The sequence below is a fragment of the Cervus canadensis genome, chromosome X (genome assembly GCF_019320065.1).
Source record: "Cervus canadensis isolate Bull #8, Minnesota chromosome X, ASM1932006v1, whole genome shotgun sequence".
Classification (NCBI taxonomy): Eukaryota; Metazoa; Chordata; class Mammalia; order Artiodactyla; family Cervidae; genus Cervus; species Cervus canadensis.
Window position 1 is genome coordinate 89063745 of NC_057419.1, and position 22554 is coordinate 89086298.

Genomic DNA, 22554 nt, shown 5'->3' on the forward strand with positions numbered 1-22554 from the left:
ACTTATCATTTTTAAGAGTTTGTTCTTTCTTTCTTAAGAAATATCAGAAGACGTATCATTCTCCTTTCCTGTATGGAAAGCTAAGTGAGTTAACGTTAAAGGAATGCCAGCTACAACTGTACTAGGGAAATTTTTAGTCACTGTGGAGTAAGCACTAGAAGTCACTGTGGAAGTCATCTAATTCAATCCCTTCATTTTACAGAAGAATCAAGACCCACAGATGAGGCATGTCACTTGCTCCAGCTCACAGGGAGTTAATGACAGAATCAGAATAAAGACCCAAGTCTTTTGTCCCTTAGTTTGGTGTTCTTTTCACTCAACATCTCAAAGAAAGGATCAGGGCAGCTGACTCAAGTTTTGACAGAGAGACTGAATACATGTGTATTCCTTATATTTGTCATGGATACCTAGAAATGGTAACAAAATGTACCAATCAAGGTCCCGGCAAGAAAAAAGCAAACACACTCAAACTGAGTCATTTGAGGAGAGTTTAATAAAGGGATTATTTGCAGAGGTGAGGTAAACGAGATTATAAAGTACTGGTGGGAATGGGGGGGGGGGCGGGGGTAGTTATCACCTCAGGTCTGAAACAGAAACAGGAGAAAGCTGCTCCCAGAAGGGGAGAGAGAGTGTTCAATGGAGAGGGCTTCCTGTGACCTTTCCTTGATGGACCTAATCAGCTTACAGCATCCTACAGGGAAGAGGCTGGGGCAATACATATCCCAGGAAATATCCCAACTCCACTTTTTGCCCCTCTGGTTCTCCTGCTAATGTTCTCCACTGGTTTAATCCACACAGGAACCAGAGGAAAAGGAAGCCCAGTGAAGAAGTCCAAGGCAAGTCAGTCTTTGGAAACACAAGGGAGAAAAATAAAGTGAGGAATGGATCTGGAGAGGCAAAGGGAAGATCCTAGCACAGTTGACATGAGAAAAGAAACAAGCTTTTATGGAGCACCTATCACATCTCAGATAGATGTTTTCAGATTGTATTTATACATCACAACAAATCTTTGCCATATATAGGATCTTCCTCATTTTACAGATTAGAAAACTGAAGGTACATTGGGGAGGTCACTTGTTTAAAGTCACGCAACTAGTATTTGAACCCAGGTATTTGAACACAGCTAGTATTGGAACTCCAAAATCTGTGATGTTAATACATCACAGTATTACCTTGAGAATAATCAGAAATATAGAGCAGGCCTCTCCTGTGTCCCAGCAGGTTAAGAAAAAGGGAAAAGAACCCTGGTACAATTACTATCCAAGCAGCCTCAAGTATGTTAAGAAAACTACACCCACTACATGATTCTTCCTTAACTATTTTTTCCAAAGTGCCTAGTCTTTATCACCCCCCCCCCATTTTATAAACTCCTACTGAGGTGTTATTAATGGAAACAATTTTGTTAGCTAATAATTTAGTATTAACTAATATAATCATAAAGCACATCTACTTCCAGAGAAAGCTGCCTTTTAATAGAGAATTCCTCTCTTGTCATCTCACTTCCTTTCATACCTTTCTCAGAGTAAATATATAAAAGAAAGATGAATTCACAGAAGCAGACTTTAGAATGTCATTTGCAGGAGCTGGGGGGTGTGGGGAACAGTGAGATATTCATCAAAGGTACAAAATTTCAGGTATAAGATGAGTAAGTTCTAGGGATCTACTGTATAACACAGTGACTATATATATATATATAATGATTAGTAATATTGTACTGTATAGTTGAAATGTCCTGGGAGTATATCCTAAATGTTCTCACCAAAAAGAAAAGGTAACTATGTGACATGATGAATGTATTCATTAGCTTGCTTGTGGTAATCATTTAATAAAGCATATAAATATCAAATCACATAGTACAACTTAAATATATACAATTTTATTAGCTAACTATACCTCAATAAAGCTGGAAAAAATAATTTAAAAAGAAAACTTGAAAAAATTAATAAAAAGAGAGACACTGCTGAGTTAAAAGGCAGATAAGGGGGACAGTCCTAAGATGTCAGAAGAATAGGACAGGGAGACCACTTTCTCCCCCACAAATTCATCAAAACATAATTTGAACGCTGAACAAATTCTACAAAACAACTTCTGAACGCTGGCAGAGGACACCAGGCACCCAGAAAGGCAGCCCATTGTCTTCAAAAGGAGGTAGGACAAAATATAAAAGATTAAAAGAGAGACAAAAGAGTTAGGGAGGGAGACCCATCCCAGGGAGGGAGTCATAAAAGAGGAGAAATTTTGAAACACCAGGAAACCCTTTCACCGGTGGGTCTGTGGGGAGTTTTGGAATCTCAGGGGGCAACATAACCGGGAGGAAAAATAAATAAATAAATAAATAAACCCCACAGATTATGAGCCTAATGGCAACTCCCATCAGAAAAGTAGCCCAGATGCTTGCATCCGCCACAAGCAAGTGGGGGCTGAACAGGGAGGTGCTGGCTGCATTGCTCAGGGTAAGGACTGGGCCTGAATGCCCTGAGGACTCACGTGAGATAGCAAACCAAACTGTGGGATAGCCAGAGAGAGAGGAAAAAAGAGGAAAGAGAGAGAGAGAGAACTTTCCCGTGAAATGCTCTAACCTAAGGCACTGCTGGGCCTGCTCACAGAACAAAGGACTGAGCTAATACCAGAGGAGAGCTAGCCAGCTGGGGACTGGCCCACCCCCCACCAGAGGCAGAGAGGAAAACGGGCGACAGCCAGAGCTGGAAAGGGGCAATCTCGGCCCCAAAGATGGCATCCTCTACCTAACTGCGAGCAGGCTCCCAGTTGCTAACCAAGTCTTCCTGGGATCCTGGATGGTTGACATCTGCCAGGAGGGTCACAGCCAGAGATCAGCTCTCCCGAGGAGATACACAGACCACCTGGGACAGCGCTCCCATTGTGCACCCAGGAAACTGAGCAGCTGGGATGGTGGAGGTGATAAGACACACTGCCCTACCTGAGGAGAGTGTGCTCACCAAACACCTGGTCGCCTGAGCTGCTCGGACCTGGGAAGGGCACAAAATGCAGGCCCAACCAATTCTGTGCCTTTGTGGAGTACCCGAGAACCTGAACCTGAGCGGCTTAGACCTGGGAAGTGCACACAACCCAGTGCCCGCTTTAGATAGTTCCCCTGCAGAGCAACCTGCAGCCTGAGCAGACTGGGAAAGCACATACTCCGTGAGTGGGGGCAAACCCAGTGTGGCACTGTGAGCACTCCCCACACATGCCAGTGATATTTGTTTTCAGTGTTCCTTCCTCCCCACAGCACAACTGAACAAGTGAGCCTAAATAAGTGACCACCTTCACCCCCTTGTGTCAGGGTGGAAATTAGACACTGAAGAGACTTGCAAACATAAGAAACCAAAATAAACAGAGGGAACCACTTTGAAAGTGAAAGGTGAAACAGATTAAAACCCTGTAGTTAGCACCAACTACATTGGAAGGGGCCTATAGACCTTGAGAAGTATAAGCTGGGTCAAGGAACTATCTGAAACTGAACTGACCCCACACTACCCACAATAGCTCCAGAGAAATTCCTAGATATATTGTTACTATTATCATTTTTTTAATTTTTAAATTAAAAAAAATTTCAGTCCTTTATTAATCCTTTAATTTTCATTTTTTATAACCTACTACTACCGTGCAAAAAAAAAAAGACCCTATTTTTAAAGCAAATTTCATATATATTTTTAAAATTTTTGTGATTTTGTTTTTTTTAATATCTCATTTTTGAGAGTCTAAACTCTACTTCAGATTTTTAATCTTTCCTTTTTGGTATTTGTTATCAATTTTGTACCTTTAAGAATACAATATTCAGTACCCATTTTTACTTAGGAGTGTGATTACTGGCTTGACTGCCCTCTCCCCCTTTTGACTCTCCTTTTTCTCCTCTAGGTCACCTCTATCTTCTCCCTCTGCCTTCTCCTCTCTACCCAAATCTGTAAATATTTTGGGTATTGCAGGCTGTGGAGAACACTTAGGGAACTGATTACTGGCTAGATCTGTCTCTCTCCTTTTGACCCCCCTCTTCTCCTCCTGGTCACCTCTATCTCCCTCCTCCCTCTTCTCTTCTCCATGTAACTCAGCAAACCTTTCTGGGTGTCCTTAATTGTGGAGAATCTTTTCTCCATTAACCTAGATGTTTTATCACCAGTGCTGTATGGATAGAGAAGTCTTGAGGCTACTGTAAGAATAAGACTGAAAACCAGAGGCAGGAGGCTTAAGTCCAAAACCTGAGAACACCAGAAAACTTCTGACTCCAGGGAACATTAATTGATAAGAGCTCATCCAAAAGCCCCCATACCTACACTGAAACCAAGCTCTACCCAAGAGTCAACAAGTTCCAGAGCAAGACATACCATGAAAATTCTCCAGCAATGCAGGAACATAGACCTGAGCTTTAATATACAGGCTGCCCAAAGTCACACCAAACCCATAGATATCTCAAAACTCACTACTGGACATTTCATTGTGCTCCAGAAAGAAGAAATCCAGCCCCACCCACCAGAACACAGATGCAAGCTTCCCTAACAAGGAAACCTTGACAAGCCACTCATCCAACCCCACCCACAGGGAGAGCCTCCACAATAAAGATGAACAACAAACTTCCAGAATACAGAAAGGCCACCCCATACACAGCAATCTAAACAAGATGAAAAGGCAGAGAAACACTCAGCAGGTAAGGAACATGATAAATGCCCACCAAATCAAACAAAAGAGGAAGAGATAGAGAGTCTACCTGAAAAAGAATTCAGAATAATGATAATAAAAATGATCCAAAATCTTTAAAACAAAATGGACTTATAGATAAATAGCCTGGAGACAAGGATTGAGAAGATGCAATAAATGTTTAAGAAGGACCTAGAAGAAATAAAAAAGAGTCAATCAATAATGAATAATGCAATAAATGAGATCAAAAACACTCTGGAGGGAACCAACAGTAGAAACTGAAGCAGAAGATAGGATAAGTGAGGTGGGAGATAGAATGGTAGAAATAAATGAAGCAGAGAGGAAAAAAGAAAAAAAGAATTCAAAGAAATGAGGACAACCTCAGAGATCTCTGGGACAATGTCAAACGCCACAGCATTCGAATCATAGGAGTCCCAGAAGAAGAAGACAAAAAGAAAGGCCATCAGAAAATACTTAAGGAGATAATAGTTGAAAACTTCCCTAAAATGAAGAAGGAAATAACCACCCAAGTCAAGAAACCCAGAGAGTCCCAAACAGGATAAATCCAAAGCAAAACACCCCAAGACACATATTAATCAAATTAACAAAGATCAAACACAAAGAACAAATATTAAAAGCAGCAATGGAAAAACAACAAATAACACACAAGGGGATTCCCATAAGGATAACAGCTGATCATTCAATAGAAACTCTTCAGGCCAGAAGGGAAGGGCAGGACATACTGAAACTGATGAAAGAGAAAAGCCTACAACCCAGACTACTGTACCCAGCAAGGATCTCATTCAAATATGAAGGAGAAATCAAAAGCTTTACAGAAAAGCAAAAGCTGAGAGAATTCAGCATCACCAAATCAGCTCTCCAACAAATGCTAAAGGATCTTCTCTAGATAGGAAACACAGAAAAGGTGTACAAACTCGAACCCAAAACAACAAAGTAAATGGCAACAGGGTTACACTTATCAATAATTACCTTAAATGTAAATGGATTGAATGCCCAAACCAAAAGACAGAGACTGGCTGAATGGATAAAAAAAATAAGACCTCTATATATGCTGTCTACAAGAGACCCACCTCAAAACAAGGGAAACATACAGACTGAAAGTGAACGGCTGGAAAAAGATATTATATGCAAATGGAGACCAATAAAAAGCAGGAGTAGCAATACTCATATCAGATAAAATAGACTTTGAAATAAAGGCGGTGAAAAGAGACAAAGAAGGACACTACATAATGATCAAAGGATTAATCCAAGAAGAAGATATAACAATTATAAATATATATGCACCCAACATAGGAGCACCACAATATGTAAGGTAAATGCTAACAGGTATGAAAGGGGAAAATAACAATAACAAAATAATAGTGGGAGACTTTAATACCCCACTCACACCTATGGATAGATCAACTAAACAGAAAATTAGCAAGGAAACACAAACTTTAAATGATACAATGGACCAGTTAGACCTAATTGATATCTATAGGACATTTCACCCCAAAACAATGAATTTCACCTTTTTCTCCAGTGCACACGGAACTTTCTCCAGGATAGATCACATCCTGGGCCATAAATCTAGTCTTGGTAATTTCAAAAAAAGTGAAATCATTCCAAGCATCTTTTCTGATCACAATGTGGTAAGATTAGATGTCAACTACAGGAAAAAAAAAACTATTAAAAATTCCAACATATGGAGGCTAAACAACATGCTTCTGAGTAACCAAAAAATCACAGAAGAAATCAAAAAAGAAATCAAAATATGCAGAAAAACGAATGAAAATGAAAACACAGCAACCCAAAACCTATGGGACTCAGTAAAAGCTGTGCTAAGCAGAAGGTTCATAGCAATACAAGCTTACCTCAAGAAACAAGAAAAAAGTCATAAATAACCTAACTCTACACCTAAAAAAACTAGAAAAGGAAGAAATGAAGAACCCCAGGGTTAGTAGAAGGAAAGAAATAATAAAATTTAGGGCAGAAATAAATGCAAAAGAATCAAAAACTCCATGGCTGATTCATGTCAATGTATGGCAAAACCCACTGCAATGTTGTGAAGTAATTAGCCTCCAACTAATAAAAATAAATGAAAAAAAAAAAAAAAGAAACCTTCCAAAAACAAAAAAAAGAAACAAAAGAGACCATTGCAAAAACCAACAAAGCTAAAAGCTGATTCTTTAAGAAGATAAATAAAATAGACAAACCATTAGCCAGACTTATCAAGAAACAAAGGGAGAAGAATCAAGTCAACAAAATTAGAAATGAAAATGGAGAAATCACAACAGGCAACACAGAAATACAAAGGATCATAAGAGACTACTATCAGCAACTGTATGCCAATAAAATGGACAACTTGGGAGAAATGGACAAATTGTTAGAAAAGTAAAACTTTCCAAAACCGAACCAGGAAGATATAGAAAATCTTAACAGACCCATCACAAGCACGGAAATTGAAACTGTAATCAGAAATCTTCCAGCAAACAAAAGCCCAGGACCAGACGGCTTCACAGCTGAATTCTACCAAAAATTTAGAGAAGAGCTAACACCTATCCTATTCAAACTCTTCCAGAAAATTGCAGAAATAGGCAAACTTCCAAAATCACCCTATGAGGCCACCATCACCTTAATACCAAAACCAGACAAAGATGCCACAAAAAAGTAAACTACAGGCCAATATCACTGATGAACATAGATGCAAAAATCCTTAACAAAATCCTAGCAAACAGAATCCAACAACATAATGAAAAGATCATACATCAAGACCAAGTGGGCTTTATCCCAGGGATGCAAGGATTCTTTAATATCCACAAATCAATCAATGTAATGCACCACATTAACAAATTGAAAGATAAAAATCATATGATTATCTCAATAGATGCAGAGAAACCTTTGACAAAGTTCAACATCCATTTATGATAAAAACCCTTCAGAAAGCAGTCACAGAAGGAACATACCTCAACATAATAAAAGCCATATATGACAAACCCACAGCAAACTTTATCCTCAATGGTGAAAAATTGAAAGCATTTCCCCTAATGTCAGGAACAAGACAAGGTTGTCCATTCTCACCACTACTATTCAACATAATTTTGGAAGTTTTAGTCACAGCAATCAGAGAAGAAAAAGAAATATAAGGAATCCAGATGGGAAAAGAAGAAATAAAACTCTCACTGCTTGCAGATGACATGATCCTCTACATAGAAAACCCTAAAGACTCCACCAGAAAATTACTAGAGCTAATCAATGAATATAGTAAAGTTGCAGGATATAAAATTAACATACAGAAGTCCCTTGCATTCTTATACACTAACAATGAGAAAACAGAAGGAGAAATTACAGAAACAATTCCATTCACCATTGCAACAAAAAAGGATAAAATACTTAAGAATAAATCTACCTAAAGAAGCAAAAGACTTATATATAGAAAACTATAAAACACTCATGAAAGAAATCAAAGATGACACAAATAGATGGAGAAATATACCATGTTCATGGATCAGAAGAATCAATATAGTAAAAATGAGTATACTACCCAAAGCTAACTATAGATTCAATGCAATCCCTATCAAGCTACCAACGGTATTTTTCAGAGAGCTAGAACAAATAATTTCACAATTTGTACGGAAATACAAAATTCTTGAATAGCCAAAGCAATCTTGAGAAAGAAGAATGGAACTGGAGAAATCAACCTGCCTGACTCCACGCTATACTATACTACAAAGCTACAGTCATCAAGACAGAAATATAGATCAATGGAACAAAATAGAAAGCCCTGAGATAAATCCATGCACCTATGGACACCTTTTCTTTGACAAAGGAGGCAAGAATACACAGTGGAGAAAAGGCAATCTCCTTAACAAGTGGTGCTGGGAAAACTGGTCAGCCACTTGTAAAAGAATGGAACTAGAACACTTTCTAACACCATACACAAAAATAAACTCAAAATGAATTAAAGATCTAAATGTAAGACCAGAAACTATAAAACTTGTAGAGGAGAACATAGGCAAAACACTCTCCGACATAAATCACAGCAGGATCTTCTATGACCCACCTCCCAGAATAATGGAAATAAAAGCAAAAATAAACAAATGGGACCTAATTAAACTTAAAAGCTTTTGCACAACGAAGGAAACTATAAGCAAAGTCAAAATACAGCCTTCAGAATGGGAGAAAATAATAACAAATGAAGCAACTGACAAAGAATTGATCTCAAAAATATACAAGCAACTCCTGCAGCTCAATTCCAGAAAAATAAATGACCCAATCACAAAAATCGGCCAAAGAATGGAACAGACATTTCTCCAAAGAAGACATACTGATGGATAACAAACACATGAAAAGATGCTCAACATCACTCATTATCAGAGAAATGCACATCAAAACCACAATGAGGTACCATCTCATGCCAGTCAGAATGGCTGCTATCCAAAAGTCTACAAACAATAAATGCTGGAGAGGGTGTGAAGAAAAGGGGACCTTCTTACACTGTTGTTGGGAATGCAAACTAGTACATTCACTATGGAGAACAGTGTGGATGGAGATTCTTTAAAAAACTGGAATTAGAACTGCCATATGACCCAGCAATCCCACTACTGGGCATACACACCGAGGAAACCAGAATTGAAAGAGACACATGTACCCCAATATTCATCACAGCACTGTTTACAATAGCCAGGACATAGAAGCAACCTAGAGGTCCATTGGCAGACGAGTGGATAAGAAAGCCGTGGTGCATATACACAATGGAATATTATTCAGCCATTAAAAGAATACATTTGAATCAGTTCTAATAAGGTGGATGAGACTGGCACCTATTATACAGAGTAAAGTAAGCCAGAAAGAAAAACACCAATACAGTATACTAATGCATATATATGGAATTTAGAAAGATGGTAATGATGACTCCATATGTGAGACAGCAAAAGAGATACAAATGTATAGAACAGTCTTTTGGACTCTATGAGAGAAGGTGACAGTGGGATGATTTAAGAGAATAGCATTGAAACTTGTATATTATCATATTTGAAACAAATCACCAGTCCATGTTTGATGCATGAGACCAGGTGCTCAGGGCTCGTGCACTGGGATGACCCTGAGAGATGGGATGGGGAAGGAGGTGGGAGGTGGCTTCAGGATGGGGAACAGATGTACACCCATGGCTGATTCATGTCAATGTATGGCAAAAACCACTACAATATTGTAAAGTAATTAACCTCCAATTAAAATAACTTAAAAAAAATTTAAGTCAATGTTACTTAAATAAAGCTGAAAATTTTATTAAAAAACATAAAGGCAGATAAGTCTTGCCTTGGATGCATTTGTTAGAGGAAGCACAAATTTACACACTCTGATCCAGTTACAAAGAACAACTTTATTTTCTATATCTGATCTCATCTTGCTCTAGCGCCACAATTCCCCCAGTATCTTTCACGTAATATTCAGTCAATTAAAAGGTCAAACTTCCTATTAGGGCTCCCTCTATCTTCTCAAAATATCTTCTCTTCTCTTTTCCCAAAATGATATAAAAGTGCAGAGGGAGCTTATATAGCTTCATTGCACTTGAGAAGGGGGCTTCCTGGTCAGCTCAAGGGTAAAGAATCTGCCTGCAACGCAGGAGATGCAGGTTCGATTCCTGGGTCGGGAAGACCCCCTGGAGGAGGGCACAGCAACCCACTCCAGTATTCTTGCTTGGAGAATTCCATGAACAGAGGAGCCTGGCGGACTACAGTCCAGAGGGTCACAAAGAGTCGGACATGACTGTAGTGACTTAGCACACACTTGAAAAGGTACTTCTGTGCTTCATGTTGGTGTCTGGCTTCTTTCTGATCCCTGCTGAAATGTTTGATCATCATGAGTCTTGCATAGTTATCTACTACACAGTGTCTCAGGTTCACCTGTCCTTTGGAGAATCCTACTTTGACCCCCTGCTAAGGACCATGAACCTTGCCATTACTCTGATGGCAAGGCTCCTGCACTCAGCTTCCTCCTCTTCCTGACTCTAGGCCTCTTCTATTCCATCCCTCCTTTCTTGACTCTTGCATCTTTCATCAGATCACGTGAGAATTTAAGGTCACTTTATATTCCTCCAGAACCAGAACCAGTATGTTCCCAATACTATCTTTATTACACCATGGTGTCATTTCTACTCAACTGTGGCTACTTTGTGATGATATGGGGCACCATGTGATCCCCTCCAATAGTTATAAACAAGAAGGGCAATACAAGCTTTTTTTGTGTTCCAGACTTTGTGCTCAGCATCTTAAACTCAAGCACATTCTTTCCCAAATATCCCAAACTCCTCTGAGCACCAAAACAGCTTTTGGTTTCCTGAGTGGCAGAAACTTTCCTTATGTTGGTATCATTCATCCTCTCTACACAGTGGCTGATGGTGAAGCACTATTTTTGCTCTTAGTATGTAAAGGGAAACTACCCTCATTAAAGCCTGGCTTTTGAAACTATTATCTCACAATGCATTAAAAAATTACAGTTTGAATCTCCGAGCTGAGCAATGATACATATATTCCAGATCATATCCATCTTCCCCTGAAATAATAAGCCCAATGATCCATTAAGTAAGAGTACAAGACAAGGAAACAGATTATCAGGAGCAATTGGCAACAAACTTAATTTAATATTTTTTTAAAAATATGCAGGGCACACATTCATTCTTCTATTTAGACAAGAAAAAAAGTTTTAAAGCACCTACCATGTTAAAGCCATCCACAGTTCTGGGTGACTGTATATAGTGAATAACAGCAAGCACCCAAGATCAAGTTCTAATATCACAAATTTACTCTAAAACAAAAATTGTTTCCAAACTATAAGCAATTGTCTTGTGCTACTTTCAATACAATGACACATTGGCATGGCCAATCTTTTCTTCATTGGGTCTGAGAATAGAATATTATGGTTAATTGTTTTTTTGTCTGGGTAACTGGGGGTTAACTTGAAACCTTATTATCTTTTAAAGTTTATGGCTGAAAATCCTGTAAGTCTAATTTCCTGCCTTAGTGAGTACAGTAGAGTAAGTTACATTAGTGAACAAAATTTAATATTTGAAGATTGAAGATATTGCTGGGTCTTGAAGTCATCTTTCCAACCATAGATGGCATCAGCTCAGACTAGTGATGTAGTTGTAAAAGGCTTAAGAGATTGTGTTTAACCCACAGTGAACCACAATACATTGGAAATGCTGTATTTGTTTTTTAAATTGGAACATGGTTATCTTTTGACATACTTCTTTCTGCAAAAATACAACTCAGGAAAGGGTTTGGTTAATTAAAAGTCTTGATTAAAGAAAATTGTATTTCTTATTTGAAACTGAAATCAGATTTTGAGCTACATTAAATAACATTTTATTTCAATTAATGCTGCAAACTTGTTAGACATTCCAGTAAGCCTTCTTCTTATTGAAAGATTTTCAAGATTGTTCACCATTATCATGTTGCTCTACTGAGTCTAGAATGTAATGGATTTTATATTTTCAAATATGCCTTTAATATAATGCTTACAAGTTTTTCACAGCAGAAAACTATTTATTAGGGCAGTGACATTATTCTTAAATTTTTCCTGATTTTATTGTCCTGGCCCCATATTGTTCAAAACAGTACAATTCTTGCTCTAACTTGAGAGAAGCTGTCATTAGTTAAAGGGATTCTTTACACAGGTCATTGGGAGTATATTGCCCTTCCTCTCTAAGAGAATAATTGCATTTTCTACTTAATAAAAAGCTTGTGGCTAAAAAGCATCTCAAGTTATAGCCAGGCAAAAACATGAAAGGAAGAGCCACTTACATGAATATATGAGATTTCATATCGCTTTTATTTTAATTGCTAAACAAATTTTGCACAGTTGAAAAAGGCTGGTTTTAAAGCCCCAGAGCAAAAGCCCTTGTTTATTAACAGTTGTAGCCCTAACCTATTGAAAAACAATATGAGGTCAAAAAAGAGAATAACTCTGGGGTTTCTTAGGAATGAGAGTATGAAAGATGGGGGGTAAAATGTTGCCTAGTGGTGAAGGCAATTACCTTTGTCAAGAGTAGAGCAAAGTACCCCTGTTTTCTTCCTGTTTCCTTCTTCAAAGCTGGTGGACATTGTTCTTATATCAAACAAATAGGCATGGAAATTAAACAAGTTTTCTTATCTGAGCTCAACCACCACTCCCTCGTCCTAGAATTTCTTGGGGAAAATGACTAAAATTGATTTATGTGCATAAAGGGTAGGCCACTCCCAGATGACAATGAAGGGAAGTTCGAGAATGTACTGGAGAATGTCAGAACAGTAGCAAGGACTTTTCTAGCAGTAGTAGTAGCAGAAGCAAGGAGTACCAAGTGGTGTACGGTTGAATGCCAGTCAGTAGAAGCCAAGAGGCCTGGCATACTTGTCTGCTAATCACATTCAAGACCTACACCTTGCCAGAAAGCCACATCCCAAACTCTCCAAATAATGCTTGCTTCAGGGGTCAATTTTTCCAAGGGCTTTCCGTGAAAAGATTTTAAATGGAAATTTAAGCTTCATGTGAGCAATAAGGGGAAAAAAATGTAAATCTCTTCTCCACCTTGCACTCACTTTTCCTGCTGTGTTTTAGGCAAAAGAAAAACTCATCAGAAATGACTCCAAAGCCAAGACTCTGACCTCCTTAGATCCTGCTCCCTCTAATCAGGCCACAGTTGACTGACAGTCAGGAAATAAACTCTTCTTTGAAGGTACAGCAGAGCAGATTTATAGCAAATGACTAATATGATCTAATCTTCCAGCAATTTCAACAATTTTCAATTCTGGAAGATTCATATATGTCTGTTTAACTTTCTGATTCTATCCTGTGGCTGCTCATTGAATTATCCCTCAAGATTCAATCTTCTCAAACATTGCAACTTTTCTCATTATCAAACTTTAGTGTAATATCAGAATCTGCAATGTGCTCAGCCCCCACAGTATCCATCTGGGAAACATTGAAAGCCAAAGAAAAAACCTAACAGCCAAAGCCTTATTGGTAGGAGGAGTAAATAACCACTTAATCCAATTAGCAAATCCTCACTGAACTGCTACTAGATGTGCCAGCCACGGTGTTAAGTATTGCGGGTGATACAGTCATTCTGTCAATTTCTAAGATGACTAAGATCAGCTTGGCCAAAAATCTACGTTCCCCAAAAGCTCAGTGATGCCTGAAATCCATTTAATAAGAGACACAGTCTTTAATTCCATAATAGGAGATAAAGCTTAGAAGGAGGCTGCCTGTGAGAGGGAAAGAAGCTGATTTAAATCCATACTGAGTCATAAATGATTGATATTAGAGCCACTTCTCAGAGTAGATTTTAATAAAATGGAAAAAAGAGAATTGGTGGTACTGGAAGTCTGAAGGGAAGGGCCAGGAGCTGGGCTGGGAAACACCGGGGGTATGGCAGACAACACAAAGAGAAAAGGGAGCAGACTTCAGAAACTAGGTACTCCAGAAACCAACTTTGCCAGCTACACCAGCTTACCAAAAAAACCAGACTGTAACTCAAGTAAGTAACCATGGGATTTAAAAAGGATGATGCCAAATGCAGCTGGTGCCAGTCAAACTCTGCAAAAGCTTTACATTTTTTCTGTTTTGGTTCCAGTAATAAATTATATACCCAAAGGATCATACTTCAAATGTAAGGCAGAATAAAATTCAAATATTAAAATTGCAGAGGGAATTAACATGTAAATTAGCTATTCCAAAAGATTTTCAGACTTACCTCCACATATGGTTCATTCTCTCTTCAACCATCTTTTACACTTGGAACTCCAGTTTAGACTTCACTATTGGATAAGGTTTTGTATTTGGTTTGTATACAATTTTGATGTAGGTTGTCCTGAAATTTCCTAACATACAGTGCAAACCCCATCCATCCTTATTTTTTTTAATTTTCAATGGGCTGTGCAAGGGCTGTGATCTCATAGCATGAAGGTTCTGTTAGAGTAGGAGTGTGTGTGTGTGTGTGTTGGAGACAGGGTTTTCCAGATTCTCACAGAGTACATCTTTCAGTTCAGTTCAGTTGCTCAGTTGTGTCCGACTCTTTGCAACCCCATGGACTGCAGTACACCAGGCCTCCCTGTCCATCACCAACTCTCAGAACCTACTCAAACACATGTCCATCGCGTCGGTGATGCCATCCCCTTCATCCCCTCATCCCCTTCTCCTCCGGCCTTCAATCTTCCCCAGCATCAGGGTCTTCTCCAATGAGTTGCTTCTTCACATCAGGTGGCCAAAATATTGGAGTTTCAGCTTCAGCATCAGTCCTTCCAATGAATATTTAGGACTGATTTCCTTCAGAATGGACTGGTTGGACTTCCTTGCAGTCCAAGGGACGCTCAAGAGTCTTATCCAACACCACAGTTCAAAAGCATCAATTCTTCGGCACTCAGCTTTATTTATAAGTCCAACTCTCACATCCATACATGACTACTGGAAAAACCCTAGCTTTGACTAGACGGACCTTTGTTGGTAAAGTAATATCTCTGCTTTTTAATATGCTGTCTAGGTTGGTCATAGCTTTTCTTCCAAGGAGCAAGGGTCTTTTAATTTCATGGCTGCAATCACCATCTGCAGTGATTTTTGAGCCCCTGAAAATAAAGTATTTCACTGTTTCCATTGTTTCCTCATCTATTTGCCATGAAGTGATGGGACCAGATGCCATGATCTTAGTTTTCTGAATGTTGAGTTTTAAGCCAACTTTTTTACTCTCCTCTTTCACTTTTATCAAGAAGCTCTTTAGTTCTTCTTCACTTTCTGCCATAAGGGTGGTGTCATCTCAGTATCTGAGGTTATTGATATTTCTCCCCACAATCTTGATTCCAGCTTGTGCTTCATCCAGCCCAGCATTTCACATGATGTACTCTTCTAAGTTAAATAAGCAGGGTGATAATATACAGCCTTGACATACTTCTTTCCTGATTTGGAAACAGTCTGTTGTTCCATGTTCAGTTATAACTGTTACTTCTTGACCTGCATACAGATTTCTCAGGAGGCAGGTCAGGTGGTCTGGTATTCCCATGTCTTTAAGATGGAGACAAAAATGAAAGTATAGTCACAAAGAAGGGGACCACATTCCCATTGATAAAGCAGGTTCTCTGAAGCTCAACACTCCACCAAAGAGGAGACTAGTCATGGGGCTAACACATTGCTGCATTCATGATTCTATTCCCCTCCAATCAGAAAGATGTTGGCCCTTTAGCATTCAGCCAGTTTCTTAGAATTATGCTCTTTTTGTCCCTTCACTGGGGCTTTATGAACCTCAAGGTAGTAGGTAAAAAGAATGCTTGTCTATAGTGGACAATATGGAGGGCCTTTATGAGCTCCGTGGGAAAGAGACACTTCATATTTAGAGAAGAAAAAATTAAAGAAGGGGTTCCTTCCTTCTGTCATTTCTCTAACAGACGTAATGTCTCTCCTGCTGGTAGCTTTCAGGACAAAAAGATTTGTGTGAGTTGTCATGAAATTCACTATCATAGATTTATGCTCTAAAAATGCAATTGGAGCCACTCTTCATGTGTGCCACATTTACAGTAATTATCCCAATAAAACCTTATTCACATAAATGATTAACAAGAACTCCAACGGGGAAAATATGTTTGTTTTTTTTTTAATTATTGGATCATATCTCAGAACTGAGGAAAATCACAGTACAAAAGCCAAATATGCAGAACACAGGCTTCTTATGAATTAACTTTTCACTTGAGAATGCCCACCCCCAGGCAAACAATCCTTGCAACAAAGGTCTTTTGACAAATCAGTACACAATCCTCTCAGCTCACCTGGGCTTTCATGTTTCTTCACTATTTTGAAAAAATGAGAAATAAGGATGCTAGACACTTAGAGGTCTGGATTTGACTCTGTCAATGATCAATGACATGACTTTAATCAGTCTCAACTTTCTCATCTATACACTGGGGCACACAACAACACAAAAGTTCAAATGTGGTAATGAATACTAAAGCAATTTGAAATGTATAAACTGTAATACAAATGAAAGATGGAAGTATTCTTTCTAATCCCAGAGGAGAAAGGTGATCCAGTGTGGGAAAATCATGCCTAATATCGTGTCCTGGAAGATATGCACATGGCCTTTCATACTGTTAAACTATGGCTGTAGAGGCTTTTGATTTCTACCAATTCTTTTCTTCTTCTGGTTTCCCTTCCCTCCCAGACTTTTTCCCTCTAAAATTCTCCTATTCATCTCCTCAAGGATACTGTATTTTCTTCTTGCACCTAACGTTGCTGTTGAGAAGTCTGAGATGACCCTAGTCCTTGTTCCTTTGTAGATATACTGTTTGTTTTTTTAAGGATGCTTTTAGAATTTTCTCTTCGATGCTCTTAATGTTCACTATAGTGTGTCTAGTATAGGTTTTCCTTCTGTTTGGCACTCTATGACTTTTTAACATGATGTCTTTTATCATTTTTCAATTCTAGAAAATTTATTTCCACTATCTCTCAAAGCAGTTGCTTCTCTCCATTTTTTATTTTCTCTATTTCTTGGGCTCCTTTTATTTGATGTTGGAACTTTTACTTCTGTTTTCCATATTCCTTAGCTTTTCTATTTTCTATCTCCTTATCCTTCCCTGTTGCTGTCTGAGAAACTTCCTCAATTTTATCTTTACCTCACTAACTTGTTCTTTAGCTCTATTCCTCCTGCTATTGATACCATCAATCATATTTTAAATTTCAACTATTACATTTTTATGAATAGAATTTCCACTTCCATCCATGACAGAGTAAGTTGCACTAGACTTTCCCTCTTACTTTAAACAACTAGAAAAAATGGCACAAAATATAGGAAACAATTGCTTCCAGACAGTAGAAAACAGGCAGTATAAGACTATGATCTTTAAAGGAATGGAAATAAATGAAACCATCTCTGTGACTGTCCCAGTTTGCTTCCTGGAGGCATTTTCTGGACCACAGTATAACAATGAAAAGCCCAAGCAGAATACAATGTTCTTGCTGATTTGAGGAGACAGAAATCAGAGTTCACAGTGACTGAAACAGCTGTAATTAGTGGAGCAGAGTACTGAAGAGAAGGGAGCTATAAAAAAAAAGACTCCAGAAATTGGCATAGAAATCCCCTTGAGTCTTTGAAGCATATTGAACTGTGAATGAACAGAGTGAGACTCTAGGTATGGGCAAAGAACCACTGGGAACAGTAAGGTGAACAATACCCAGAACTTATCCAAGGCTAGGATATGTTTGAGTTCCAACCATCTGAAGTGGAGAAATGTTACTGAGTACCCAGGAGTTTAAGTAGAGATCCAAGAATGATCACACCTTAATTGTAGAGATAACCTAGCCTTGGGCTTCCCTGGAGGCTAGGCAGTAAAGAATCTGCCTGCAATGCAGGAGATGCGAGTTCAGTCCCTGTGTCGAGAAGATCCCCTGGAGAAGGAAATGATAACCCAATCAAGTATTCTTGCTTGGGAAATCCCATGGATAGAGGAGGCTGGCAGGCTACAATCCATGGGATCACAAAAGAGTCAGTCTTGACTGAGTGACTAAATAATAACCACAAACCTAGCCTTACAGAAAAGGCAGTCTTACACCTACAGTAACAAAGCTTATAAACAAAACTTGAAAATTCCAAGCTAATCTGCAAGTGACTTAACTGCCTGCCAAAGCAAAATTCAACATTCTTTAAAGTAAGAGAGCAAAATTCAAGCACTCAACAGCAAAACATTCACAATATCTAGCATCCTTTCAAAAAGCTACTAGACAATTGAAGAAGGAGGAAAATAAGATCCATAAGCAAAAGAAACATCAAACAGCAGAAAGAGACACAGAAATGACAGACAGAATAGAATTAGCAGATAAAAACTTTAGAATAGCTATTAAAATATGTTCATGGATTTAAGGGAAAACATTGACATAATAAGGAAAGGAATAGAAGCTATAAGAAAGAAACAAATGAAACTGCTAGAGCTGAAAAACATAATATTTCAAATGAAATTATACTGGATGGTATTGACAGCAAATTAATTAGTGCAGAAAATGAGTAAATTTGAAGACATAGCAATGGAAGCTATCCAAATCAAAAACAAAATATATGAGCAGAGCCTCAGTGACATGTGGATTAAAACAAGTGATCTCACCTCTATGTAACCAGAGTTCTACGATGGAGGTTCAGAGAAAATATTTGAAGAAATAAAGGCCGAAAGATTTTCAATTTGATAACCGTGAATTCACAGATTCTAAATATCCACAAACCTCAAGTAGTATAAACACAAATAAAACCACAATAGGCACATCATAATCAAAGTGCTGAAAACTAATGATACATATGGAAATCCTCAATGCAACCAGAGGAAGAAAAAGAATACCTTAAATGTAAGGGAATAAAGATAAGGCTAAATATTGACTTCTTGTCAGAAAGAACATAAGCTGGAAAAGAATTCTATATCCAAAAGGGGGAAAATTTTTCAAAAATAAGGACTAAATAAATGCTTTGTCAGGCTGAGAAATTTTGTCACCAACAAACTTACATAAAAAGAAATGTTATACTGAGTGCCCAGATCTTGGTCTATAATATAATTTTGCAATGAAAAGGAACCAAATATTCTCAGAGAAATGACTTGCTCTCTAGGACTGGAGCTGGGAAGGACTAGAGGGAAAAAAAAAGATGGAGCCATGCCAAAGGGACACAACAAGGTCTCGATGGCCAAAGTTGGATTATAATTCAAAGTATAAAATAAGTATTCATAAGTCCATTATGGTTCCTTTTATTGCAAAATTACATTAGAAACCAAGATCTGGGCACTTGGTATAACAAGTATGGAGGATAATATACAAATCTCCCATACAAAATAATTCCAAATAATGTATGTAGATAGTTTCCCCTCAAACAGGTGAAGCAATACTCCTCACTACTTACATAATAACTTGTGAAGAGTACAATGTGGAAAAGGGAGAGAAAGATTAGCTTTATAGTGAAGAAACCTGACAAACACTACCTCATCTGGATGATCGAAATTAACACAACAATGATAAATCAAGCTGATAACATGTACCCATGATATTATGTGATGAGAAGGGCACTTTATCTCTGTGGCCGTCCTCTCAAGAACACATAAACCACTGTCATCACGAGAAAAAAAAAAAAATCACACAAACCCAACTGGAAGACAATCTACGAACTAGTTGACCAGTATTCCTCAAAACTCTCAAGGTTATCAAAAACAGAAAATCTAAGAAACTACCACAATCAAGAAAAGCCTGAGGAGACATGACTACTAAATGTAGTATCTTGGATAGATTTCCAGGAATTCATCTCCTTAGGTAAAACCTAATGAAATCAAAATAAAGAATGAACTTTAGTTATTAATAATGTATCTGTATTGGTCCATTAGTTGTGACAAATCATACCAATGCAAGACCTTAATGGTGGGGGAAACAGAGTGCAGGGTATATGGAAACTCTGTACCTTCTTTGCAATATGTGTAAATCTATACCTATTCTAAAATAAAAATATATTTAAGAGGAAATGATGGGGACAAGATGTTGGAGGAATAGGTGGACATAGAGGATATCCCTCACCATGGATGCATCAGAAATACATCTTCAGATGCAGAAGTTGTCACAGAATACCAGTTGAGTACTGGCAGGAGTCTCTGACCACTGGAACTGAATATATAGATCCACGCACAACCTGGTAGGACAAAGAAAAGAAGGGAGAAGGAGGAGGATCAGATCTGTACCTGAGGGTGGAAGAGCTGAAGCAGGGGTGAGATCCTCACATTTGGGACAATTAGTTGGGACAGAAAGGGAGCAAATGAGGCAGTCAGAGAATGGAGCAGCTGATCTGTGACAGTCTGAATGGAGTGAGAATTACGGACAATATGTGCCATGGTCCTACATACCCTGGACAGGGACACAGGTCCACCTGAATGCGCGGCCACTGGAAGCTGGAAGGTGGGAACTGGAGAGCAATCCCAGGGTGAGAACTGCTGTTAGACTGCAGGGAGACAGCTGAGGGGATTGCAGGGAGGAAATCTGTGGTGGGGAATGCCTTTGAAAGAAGGGTGGCCATGGAGACAGAGTGCTACTACTGAGTCATGCACAGGGGGTGGAGCTATCACTATAGCCTCTCTCTCCCCACACACCAGTGTCAGTAGCTGATCAATAAAGCTGGTCTTTTTAGCACCTGATGCACCAAGCAATAGAGAAAGATCTCAGCTAGGCCTGCCCTTTGAGCACCTGCTGTGCCAAACAATAGAAAAGGACCAGCCAAGGAGGCCCTTTGAGTACCAGCTGCCAGAGGCTAGAAAAGAATCCTAATAAAGCCATAATCTCCTGCACCCATGCCCCAGTTTCCTTGCACACCTATGCCTCCAGGGTCCATACAATCCAAGCAGCCATGCCATCTCTATAGCCAGTCATCACTGGGGCAGACCCAAGTCCTCTAGGGCAGTCTTGGGAGCAAACTCTAGTGAATGACCCACAAGCAGAGGTGAGGATAAAACCACAATTGAGTTCTAGCGGTGTAGTGATTAAGGAAGAGGGTCAAAAACCTTTCCCCAGCATTACAGGCTACAGACTAAATCCACACAATTAACTAGGTAGACTCTATGTCTATGGAACATATAAAAAGACAATGAGTGCTCCCACAAAAAAAAAAAAAAAAAAAAAACACTCTAGCTCTGGCAGCTGTGGACATTGGAGGCAAGTGTGTAGGAGTAGGGCCAGATTAGAGTCTGCTGTCTGCACAACAGGTCATAGAAACCAGCTGTCCCCAGCACTGGAGGGCCTCCTAGAGAGGTAGAGGTGGGCTGCAGATCACAGCAAGGAAAAGGACCCAGACAGCTGAGACCTAAGAAAAACATTTATTATTATGTTTTGATTTATTCTGTAATTGGTTATTTTGAAGGAGGAAACAGACTCCATCTTGGGCCAGACTGTGAACTTTGAGCTATATGCCCAGTATCTATGAAAACGACATACCAACTGGAAAACCAGACTCCCCGGGTGGAAGAGCCCAAGGGCTCGTACCTAGACTCTCTATCGCCTAAAAGAATGCCCTAATTATCTGTGTAACTGAATAGAATCATAAATTCTATTATGCTTATTGGGGTATGACCACAGGCCTATTGATAATTGTCCACTGTTAACTACCTAGGCTTAAGGCATATGAATCACAGGTTAACCTTGATTGTATCTTTCTTTTCCTTTGTTCAGACTAGTTCCAGGGAATTTGGGGAGGTGGGTTTGGGCATGTACTCTTAGAGTATATAATGTTTTCACAAAAACTGGCTGGGGTCCTTGGTTAAGAGGAGACTCTGCCTTGGGCCCTCCGGTGTAATAAACTGCACCCCACTATATGCATTGTCCTTCTGAGTGAGTTTGTTTCCCAGAACACATGGCTACAACAATTTATCTTTTTTCCCTCTGTTGTTGTGGTTGTTGTCTTATTATTATTACTATCTCTATTTAGGCTTTTAGGAAATTTTTTTAATCACAATTTTTATTTCTTTTAGATATTTCTACTTCTACTTTGCCTTTCTTTAGTGCTGTTTTTTTTCTTTTGGTTCTATTCTTGTTGTATTTTTATTTAATATATAATATATATTAGATCTTTTTATATACTTCTACTTAACTTTGATTTTCTATTTTTTTCTTTTTTCTGCCATGTTTATTTGTTTTGTTTTGTTTGCTTTATTCCCCAGTTGGCACTCTGATTTGGCCTTGTTTTCTGCTTTGTGTTTTAGTAAGATGTGTTTTTAATTCATTGGTATTTTTTGTTTCCTTTGCTCACCAGGTCACTCTCTTGTATTTAGTTTTCTTAGGTCTGTTTTGGAGTCCTTTGTGTGGATGTGTGTTTGTCTATGTTCCTTTGTTTTTGTTTCTACTTATCTGATTTTGCTTTTATCATTTGTCTGTTTCCTT